The 10,639-nt window shown below is 35.3% G+C and overlaps 1 pseudogene; it reads left to right on the top strand.

Moving 5' to 3' along the window:
- The first annotated feature begins 493 nt into the window (after positions 1 to 493).
- Positions 494 to 8,776, top strand: LOC138313439 (atrial natriuretic peptide receptor 1-like; annotated as a pseudogene).
- Positions 8,777 to 10,639: the final 1,863 nt, after the last annotated feature.

Here is a 10,639-nt window from a genome sequence, read left to right as displayed (position 1 = left end):
ATTGCAAAAGTTTATCCGTAAAACCTTCAAGTTTATTTTAGTGCAATCGAGACGTCGCCTGAATAAAAAAATATGGCAATCTACCGTTGATTGTTTCACGATTGGGGCATTTAATGTATCTTTCATTATAAGTGTGTTTTATTTATTTATTTATTAAATTTTGCACATTCCAATGGATAAGTATCCTTGAAACATATATGGGGTGTCTTTATAAAGGACAAAATATATGTTGACTTTATATATTTTGCCTCAGTAACCAATTTTCGAAAAGTGTTGTCATGATTATATATCGACGGTTTGTAAATCCGTTAGATCATATTTAGAACCAGTGCTATGGAAGGTGAACCATATCTCCGTTTTGTCTGACGACAAGTTACCTCACAGATAAAGATGTTTGGTTTTGACAGCCGTCGAATTCAAGATTAGCAATAGTAGAAAATATTTTTATTATCTAAAACAAAATTGCGATATATTTCTATTTTTACACTTGCAGGTAGTCTAGTGTCCGTAAAGAGGATGTCACGCAACAGTGTTAACGTAACCAAGGATGTGTTACAAGAACTTAATCATGTAAGATTTTAACGTCTATTTATTTCTCAATATCTGATTCAAGTTTTATGAACATATCTCTTTACTTAATAAGAAACCCCTCCACATCCATAGAAAAGCATTAGAGAAGTTCAAGAAAGATCCTTAGCTAACGGTTTCCCCTTAACTTCTCTTATCCGTTCTTATGACGAATTTTTAGTTAAAAAATCCTTATTAGTTCAGAGTTGTTTAAAAAAAATGGCCCTGGAGTAAAAAGGAATATTTTTAAAAATACAACTTATTCAATAGACGTAAATGATAGATGAATATTAGAATAAAATATCCGATATCCTAGTTATAATTTTGAATAGCTAAATGTGAAACTAGTTTTGCGCACGAACTCAAAAAATGACCATTTGAACCATGAATGTAAATTATTTTGAAAATCCACAATATAGCGTTGCATTCTATTGATGTTGTACAGATGACTGAGTAGTTGTAATACTTTGTATAATGTACTCCACAGCTGATGGAGCTAAAGCACCAAAATGTTTGCGCCTTTGTTGGTGCCTGTGTGGATCCAGGAAGAATCCTATTATTGTGGGAGTATTGTCCAAAGGGAAGTTTGCAGGTAAACAAAATCAAAATGACAAGGTCGTTTTCTATTGCAATCGTGACGTTACGCTCACAAACACATGACGTGATAATCAATATCTACCCACTAGTCAGAAAACTATGCAATGTGAAAATGAATATAAAGATGTTGAAAAGTCCACATTATAGTTCACATTATTCTATTTGGACCAGGATTACACAATTTATACATATTATTATCGTATGTATTTTGAATGACTTGTTCACTTTCAATTTGCACCATAGGACGTTATCTGGAACCAGAACATTAAGTTGGATAGGATGTTCATGTTCGCGTTGACACAGGATATAGCAAAGGTAAGACTTGTATTAACTTGTTCTAAATGTTCAGGTGTAATGGTGCTATGGCTACATTCTGTTCTTTCTCAGTCAAGACTATATTTAATAAAAAGAGTTTGATATTACTGTATCTGTAAGCAATCCATCCATTTTGTCAAAGTATCTTTTCAACTAGCGATTTAGGGCCGGACCTGGATGTTGTTTAAGCTGGATCTGGGTGATGTTTAAATTGTTCCATATGACGAAAACTACTTTGTAAGTGGTGTCATTGATACTGCAGACGCGTATTCTACTGAAACCACTAGACTTATTCATGCCACTTTTAGCGGTTTCCACTATACATACAAGCATGTTATTTGCCAAATTCTGTCTCTGCTCAATCATTTTTGATGTTTTCTTTATTTGTGGTAAAGTTTTATTATCATGGAACATTTTGTTGTGTTCAAAGGGCCTGGATTTTATACACAAATGTTCTATACATTACCATGGTAACCTGAAGAGTTCCAACTGTGTGGTGGACAGTCGCTGGACGTGTAAGCTGACCGACTTCGGAGTTCCAACCATACGTCTGATGGACAAGTGTTCCGTCAGTGGTACGGACGAGGGAAGTTACGCTAGTAAGTGGTAGGATGTATACGTAGTAATTAGTAGTAAAGGACCATACGTCTGATGGACAAGTGTTCCGTCAGTGGTACGGACGAGGGAAGTTACGCTAGTAAGTGGTAGGATGTATACGTAGTAATTAGTAGTAAAGGACCATACGTCTGATGGACAAGTGTTCCGTCAGTGGTACGGACGAGGGAAGTTACGCTAGTAAGTGGTAGGATGTATACGTAGTAATTAGTAGTAAAGGACCATGCGTCTGATGGACAAGTGTTCCGTCAGTGGTACGGACGAGGGAAAGTTACGCTAGTAAGTGGAAGGATGTATACGTGGTAATTAGTAGTAAAGGACCATACGTCTGATGGACAAGTGTTCCGTCAGTGGTACGGACGAGGGAAGTTACGCTAGTAAGTGGTAGGATGTATACGTAGTGATTAGTAGTAAAGGAAAAGCTGTAAGTTTTATTAGGACATGTAGAAAACCATTTATTTTCTCTTTTTATTTCTTACTTACAAGCAAACGAATTTCATGTCACAGTGATCAAATTTCATAGTGTTTCAGCTACTTTTACGATAATTTTTTCGGCATTACCATTGACCCATTCTGAAATTGAAATTGTACTTGCTATATATCATTCGAACTTGTGCTTACGTCTCTAGATAAGAGTAATTATCTCTTAGTTAGGTAAGTGACTTACCTAGTATTCTGTGAGAAATATGGCAGGTGTCACTTGCTATCTCAGAAGTGTTACTTCCCTTATTAGACTCACCTATGTACTTCTACGATAAAGTATGTTGGTTATTTAATATTCGGTAATATCGTTATGTGTTTGGTGCAGTTAAATCTTTTCAAATTGTTTATTCGCCGAGTGCCTTCTGTAGCATTCTTTGGTATAGACCATTGCAGATTATCTTGGTCGATTTTAAAATCCCAATGGTGACTGCAATTAATTCGTTAAGCCTCACTCATCAGAAATATCAATTCCCTGTAACCATTGTGTTTACATTTTTTATCTATCTGGATAAAGTTGTAATTGTGATAACGATCATTTTCCATTACTAATGCATTTATATAAGAACAAAGTTACTTCATTACAATAAAGAAAGTAACAAAATATCTTATGATAGAATATCCACTTAAAACAAATATTATATAATAGTCTTATATTTTCAATTGAAGGGACAATTTAGTCAGAGTGCATTGAAATTTCGATTCATCAAGATAATAAATATGAAAGTTGGAATATAATTGTTTTTATCAATATAAAGTGTCCACTATTGTAACCAGTATATACCATGCGAATAAGAAACGAACCGTAGTATAAATAATTTAATTATAATAATGTTATATACTGTTATAATAATGCGTTTTTGTTATATATATTAAAATGCATTATCATTGCATATGTATTTGTTAAAACCATTTTTAAAGATGTTGTACTTTTTTCAGAATTCCTTTGGACCTGTCCAGAGATTTTAAGGTCCGATAAAGTCTATGATAAGCAGAAAGCAGACATCTATTCTCTGGGAATCATTATCAAGGAAGTGTTTACTCGATCAGGACCCTACACAGAATATCCATTCTTAACGCCTCATGGTAAATACTCAACCAGCATAAAATATAGCTAAAATCATAATCCTCAGCTGATGACAATAACGTGCATCTTTCGAGTGCATTGTATCATTCTATGCTTCCCCACAACACAGAGGATTATCCATTCCTATGTGTCGCGTCGCGACCCATTCCGTCGTGTCGCCCCATTCCGTCGTGTCTTTTTTTTTGCACCATGCATAAATAAAAATGTTGATGTTCATTGTCATTTGAATCAATTGATTATTTAAAGTAAATCCATTTTAGTTAATTTTCTTCGAATCTCACAAAATGACCACTTAGTAAAATATTTGTTTTATTATTTGTGTTGACCAATATGTTAAAAATGATTGTATGATACATTGTATTATGTATTTTTCTTGTGTGTAGAAATTATCAACCGAGTCAGAGATCGTGTATCTCGAACAGCGTCATTCCGACCAATGATTTCTGCGGAACTCCGAGAAAGTCCGGACCTGCAGACACTTATAGAAGAATGTTGGAATGAAGATCCACTTTTGCGACCCTCGGCCGCGAGAACTACGAAGGCACTCAATCGTATCAACCCTTCCAAGTGAGCGTTAACCGTATTGCTATTATAAATTGGAAATATATAATTATGTAACACTTTTAACAAAAGAAAAGTGTTAGAATTGATTGATTGAATACGAAGCAAAATGTAAATATCAATATAAAATGTCTTAATGTCATAATTCAGGTATTTTAATATCTTTTCAGTGATGTGTTTTTCAAAGCAAACAAATATGAAATTGTAAATTTAACGCGTTTAGCTGGAGCATAAACATCATACCGATCCGTGTTAAGATTGAGGTCTGGAGTTCCTTTCGTTTAGTGTTATAGGATCTAACATTTGTAGTTATACAGTGAAACCTGCTTAAGCGACCATCTCTATATAACGAACACCTGCGTAATAAAACCACGTTCACGGGGTCCCAAATAGTTCAGCTTTCTCATGATCTCAAATAGACAATTCCAATGCAATCTGTCATATGTATAATGTCATGCCCAAATGAAAACATATTTTTTCTTGTTTTCTTTGGTGGACTTTTTATAAACAAGTTTGACTTATTTACATGTTTTCTTGTATTGTTTATTCCATTAACTGTAAACCAACTTTGTTTGTTAAATTCTCGATTTTATATCGCAAAACAAATTAACAATTTAAATGCTGTATATATTGCTTAGCGAAGATACACATTCTCGAAAAATTTTTGGGTCGAGGTTTTAGCGAGAGTAAATCGTACGTGGAAGAAAGTTGGTTAACAATAAAATATATCTAAAATTAATCGTAAACTATTATTCGAATGATCAGTTCGTGGAATATTCCATGAAACTTGTTTTCATGACATTGGTAATAAAAGACAATAATGAATGTATATAACATAATGTGTGGCTAATCACGGCTTTACACAGTATTATTTTGCATGTGTTGATTTCATAATGCTGGCATGATCTTAGTAATGCTCTATACGGACGTTTGTTGTGCAAATTGAATATTACAGAATATAAAAATAGAAAAGGAACGGTGATCAATCTATTGATATCTTTGTTATAGAAACATGACCATGATTGATAGTATTAATTGCGATCTTGGAGAAATATGCTAACCATCTGGAGGAATTGGTAGCCGAGAGTGACAAGCGAGCTGGACCACGAGAAACAAAAGACAGAGAACCTTCTGTACAGAATGTTGCCACAGTATGTAATGAAATTGCTGAAATAGTAAGACAACCTACAGGACACCAATAAACAACATATCTATTGTATATAATTTTATGTATCTCACAGATTTTGATTGATAAAGGTTAAATGCTAGAAAAATGAAAAAAAAACCAACAACCCAAAGACAACAATTAAAAAATATTGAAACAAAATAACAAAAAAAAAAACCCAAACCAACATAATGATAAAATCAAATATATATACACATTGAATTCAATTACAATGGCGATGTGATTTGGTGTTTTGGTTTAATTAAAGCATTGCTTTTCATGTACATGTATATATGATAGTGATAACACAATATTTGCTGAGCTTTTGACATTTACCCCGAAATGCACGTATCTTATTTATTCAGGTCAGTGGCCGAGGACCTAAAATTGGGAAAGACAGTGAAAGCCGAACACTTTGACGAGGCGACCATATATTTTTCCGACATTGTAGGATTTACAACTATATGTGGCAGTAGTACTCCTATAGAGGTAGGGCTCTTTTTTGTTTTTAATATTTTCTAGGAAATTACGATTATCAGATTAACTTAATATGGTACCACTCTGTGGTTCGCCTTAGACATTCAATATAAGATATAAGTTTCATAAGTTTTTAATGAGTAGTTGATTAATTTAATAATATCTAATACATCTGGATCGTTGAATGTTTTTGTTAGCTTTGAATTTCGAAAGCAAGTTTATGGGAGACAACCCAGTTATTTTTCATGAAATAGCACAGTGCTGCTATTAACTCTGTCTATTGGAATTTGTTTTTTGATATCAAAGACGGATGGCAGCAAATCATTACGAAGGTTTTTATTCTTATATATGGGTATTGGATTTAAAAGCACAATATCCTATGATTAAATTTTGGTTTTATTATGAAACCTTCTGAAAATCCTCTACATTTACAGGTATGTGAAACCTTCTAAACTGTTTGTACACGCTCTTCGATGATAATCATTACCCGGTATGATGTTTATAAGGTAGGTATCCCCATTCCATTGCATAGGAAAATATATCTTATTTTGAGTTTGAAAGATGTAAAATGATATCAACGCTCATATGATAGACACTGAAAATCTCACATAGCAATGCCATAAAAATTCGAAGTCATTGCATCGAACACCGTCATTTGAAAAAAACAAAAGGGAACATTTTACAAACTACCCCCCCCCATAAGGGTCACCAAAAAATTGTATTTTATTTCTTACCTAATAATACTTTAGCTCACGAAATTGATGACACAACACATGACCAGTAAGAGCATGTGTTCTTGAATAAGATATGACGTTTCACTCATAAAACGTCACAATCAATGGATAGGCAAAAATGGATAAGAGGCGTCCTTTATAATTGATTTGTAATGTTTTCGTCAGTCTAGATATATAACAATCTACACTAAATCATAAGCATGGTGTAATTTGTTATGTGTTAAGGTAGAGACGATCGGTGATGCCTACATGTTGGCCAGTGGTCTGCCAAAGAAGAATGGTGCCCGACATATTCGGGAGATCGCTGATTGTGCGCTGGATATTCTGGCCTCTATTGCCACGTTCAGTATACCGCACCTTCAGGGTAAAAACCTTAGGATTAGAGTAGGTAAGTCTTCAAGGTCGCCCGCCATGGTAATGTGTTTATTTACTGATATGATTTGAATGTGGTTTTTTCTCGGATGGGTTTTTTGCAAGGTCAAACGTCAATTGCATGTAACATGCATCCTATTTTCATGAAATCATAAATGAATGGCAAACATTATAAAATCAGATTTAATTTGATAGTCCAAAGATTTTAAATCAATGTAAAATTGAATAATATGACTAACCTTTTTCAGCAGTTACATGGTACAATAATTCAATTTGGTCTGTAACGAGCATTAGCATAGGTGTAAAAATGTACTTATTCTGCCCATAAAGGAAATAAATGTCGCCTTTTGCAATGTCGCTGCTGGTTGGCTGAGACAACGGCGTAATGATTTCATAGAAATTCTGTAGAGATTATCGTTAGTAAATTGAATTGTAAGGAATGTATTGCCATCATTAATCTGAATTTGAATCTGAATATCTCCGTATCATAATAAAATGTATTCAAGTTAATCCTTAGATATTCTATCTTTGCTATGATAGGTATCCACTCCGGTCCGGTGGTGGCAGGAGTTGTCGGTCTTGCCATGCCCAGGTATTGTCTGTTTGGTGACACAGTTAATGTGGCGTCTCGCATGGAGTCAACTGGGCTACGTAAGTCTTAAAATGATCTATTTTGTTAAGTTTCGTATCATTAGGTTACATTGACATCCGAATTTATTGCTTACCTGTAAAATAAAATCTGATTAAACGGTAGGCTGTAAACCTACTTATTTAGCAACGCATTGATTCCGTGTATCAGTGTCTAAAGAATTTTCCTTTCCCGACACGATCCAATATGTCAGTTAACAGGAATTATTTTTGTATAAATATGATTGTAAGTAATACGAGAAATTATTTCGTCCATGAATTAATTGACACTATTGTTGGCGTAGAGTAGTAAGCATATTTATATACTATTGTCTATTACTTTTTTGAACATTTTTTTTCTGTTGTAAACCCCGAGTACATAACCTATATTTCCCCAAAGAAATAGATATCGATTCTTTTCAAAAGTTATATGAATTCAGAACTCTCTATTTTTCCACAGCACTGAAGATACACCTCAGCACTATATCAAAGGAAAATTTGGAGAAGTTTTCTGGATACCATCTCCATTGTCGAGGAGAAATAACCGTTAAAGGGAAAGGAATAATGAAAACGTATTTCCTAGAAGGACGAGAAGGTTTTGATAGACCTTTACCGGACGTATATGACGGTATGTCAGCCACATCGACAAGTATTCCCTCAACACCCGCCACTCCGATGTCTCCACTAACGCCCATCCCGGAGGGTGACATCAAACAAACAACAGACGCTTGTCTACCAATGAAAGACTTCGTTACAAAAATGCTATCTGGTCCCAAGGGGGACGGAGTGGTTTCACCTGATGAATTCATAGCGAATATGCATTCAGATATAGACAATGATGTCGTTTCACCTGAAATGATTGTCACAAAAATGTTGTCAGATTTAGACAAACATTTGATAACAGCAGAGGAATTCATGACAAATGTGTTGTCAACGACAGAACGGACTAATGTCTCTCATGAGTGTGATGATTTCGATTACACGGGAAACAGTGACGGGTACACAGGAATCGGTGACGGGTACACGGGAAAGGGTGACGGATACAAAGAAATTAGTGACAAAGACGACGTGTGTAAAAACATTCAGAACCCGCGAAAAATTTTATCACACAAACAACTCCAGATCCTGACAAAGACAGTGTGTCACAAGTGTCGTCAAACGACGAGTATGACTCTCTAAGTACCACTCACTCTGTAGATAGCCCATATATCACACGTGACTTTCTCCGACACATGCTTGACGACCACAGGGACGAAAGAAAGAGAGAAACAAAGACAGTGGAGGAAAGCACAGCATTATGACGGCACCTCCATGCTTAATGTATCTGTGGTTATCGGTTCTGTGTCATTTTGTCTGATAGCAAACATGCGACCTTCATCTATGCATTATCATTTGAATGGTATGATGTATTCATACCAAACTTTGTTTTAGGGTTTTTGCATTATGGTTGACATGGAACAAACATGCATTTATTTTGTTAGTGCTCAATCTGCGATTTTGTCAGTGCAAATGTCTTCTGCATTGGTGTTTATCGAGACGTATTGTTGTTAGTCATGGCGGTGTAGTGTTTAGCGGGTCAGCAATACTTAAAATAGAAAAAAAACCTTTTAACGAAATGTCCGTGATCATGCTACTATAAAACCTAGCTAATTATCATCATATCATGGATGAAATGTTTGGAACAATATCTATATATGTAAATTCCAAATTGTAAAGATATTAATCCTGCAACCCTAACAGGCTTTATGCTATAATGAAAGCATAATTAAACTGTGAAGGAAGGGTACAAATTTAGAGGAAGATTGTTGACACGGCAGCACTATAACTGTTAAGGTATTTTACATGGTAAAACTGCTAAGTTCTTTATGTAGGTTGAAAAGCTATCATATTTTTGTCTTCATGTTTCATTGTTTCTTTACTGAAAATGTGCCAAATATTTTAGTACCTTTGTGAAAAATAAAAACATTACAAAATGATAACAATATGTCTTTCATGCCAGTAACTACGTAACGTCGGAATTCGTTAAATCAAACAAGAAAGCTGACTGAATTTTATAATTATGTTTGTTACACAACCAGTGGATATGACATCAGCCATATTATAGCTGAATCTAGCTCAAATAGAGAAGACCTCATAGTCGTATGGCTTGGCCTTGCAAATGTGATTGGAACTATTCCCCACAAATTGGTAAAAGAGCCATTGAGACACTTACGTGTCCCAACTCACATACAGAGAGAGTGTTAATAGCTACATTAGCGGAATTCGCCTCCTATTAACAGTAGATTCCATCAGAGACAGCTGCTGGAGAAGGGTATCGTAACGGGCTGCACTACGTCAACGTGTTGATAAAGGCATGGGGATATGTGAATCAGTGGCCCCAAAAACAGGAAAGAAACACCAGACTATTTCGGAACAAAGCATTTATGGACGTCCTTACCATTGGCCGACAGAACCTCATGTTTAGGACCGGTGAGTACACACTGCGTTGGAGAAACCGGCAACATGGGCATTAATCCGCTTCAAACCACCGAAGTTGGTTAGAACAGAAAGGAAGCAACAACGCAAAGACAAGCAGGAAGAGAAAAAGCAGAAGGCTGTGAGATGGAAAGATACATAGTGTATTTCGCAGTATGCCTCAGCCCAACTAAAATTCCTACTGCAATTATTCTACAAAACCCTGCCATCACTAGTCAATCTCCACAGGTGAGATCTGGTACCAGACCTGGAGTATTTGCTGTGAAGCAAGAGGGGACATCCTCCCTCGATACTCTAAGAGTTACTATTACTGACGTTATATCCATCCCTGGGCTATCTTATAGTAAAACTGAAGGCATTTGAAGAGAAAAAAATCTTAACAATCACAGGCCTGTAAAGTCTTCTTTTGAAGATTATATAGATTAGAGAAGGTCACTTGAGATTTCGTCTCAGGTGACCCAAAAATATACAAATATCCACACCATCAGGTCATTTTGGTATCAGAATCGGTGGCAATAATAGAAATATCATCTTAAGATTCAAGGAGTAGCCCGGTATACTACCCCT

Source organism: Argopecten irradians, unplaced genomic scaffold (genome assembly GCF_041381155.1).
Source record: "Argopecten irradians isolate NY unplaced genomic scaffold, Ai_NY scaffold_0673, whole genome shotgun sequence".
Classification (NCBI taxonomy): domain Eukaryota; kingdom Metazoa; phylum Mollusca; class Bivalvia; order Pectinida; family Pectinidae; genus Argopecten; species Argopecten irradians.
This window is presented reverse-complemented; position numbering and strand designations above follow the sequence as displayed.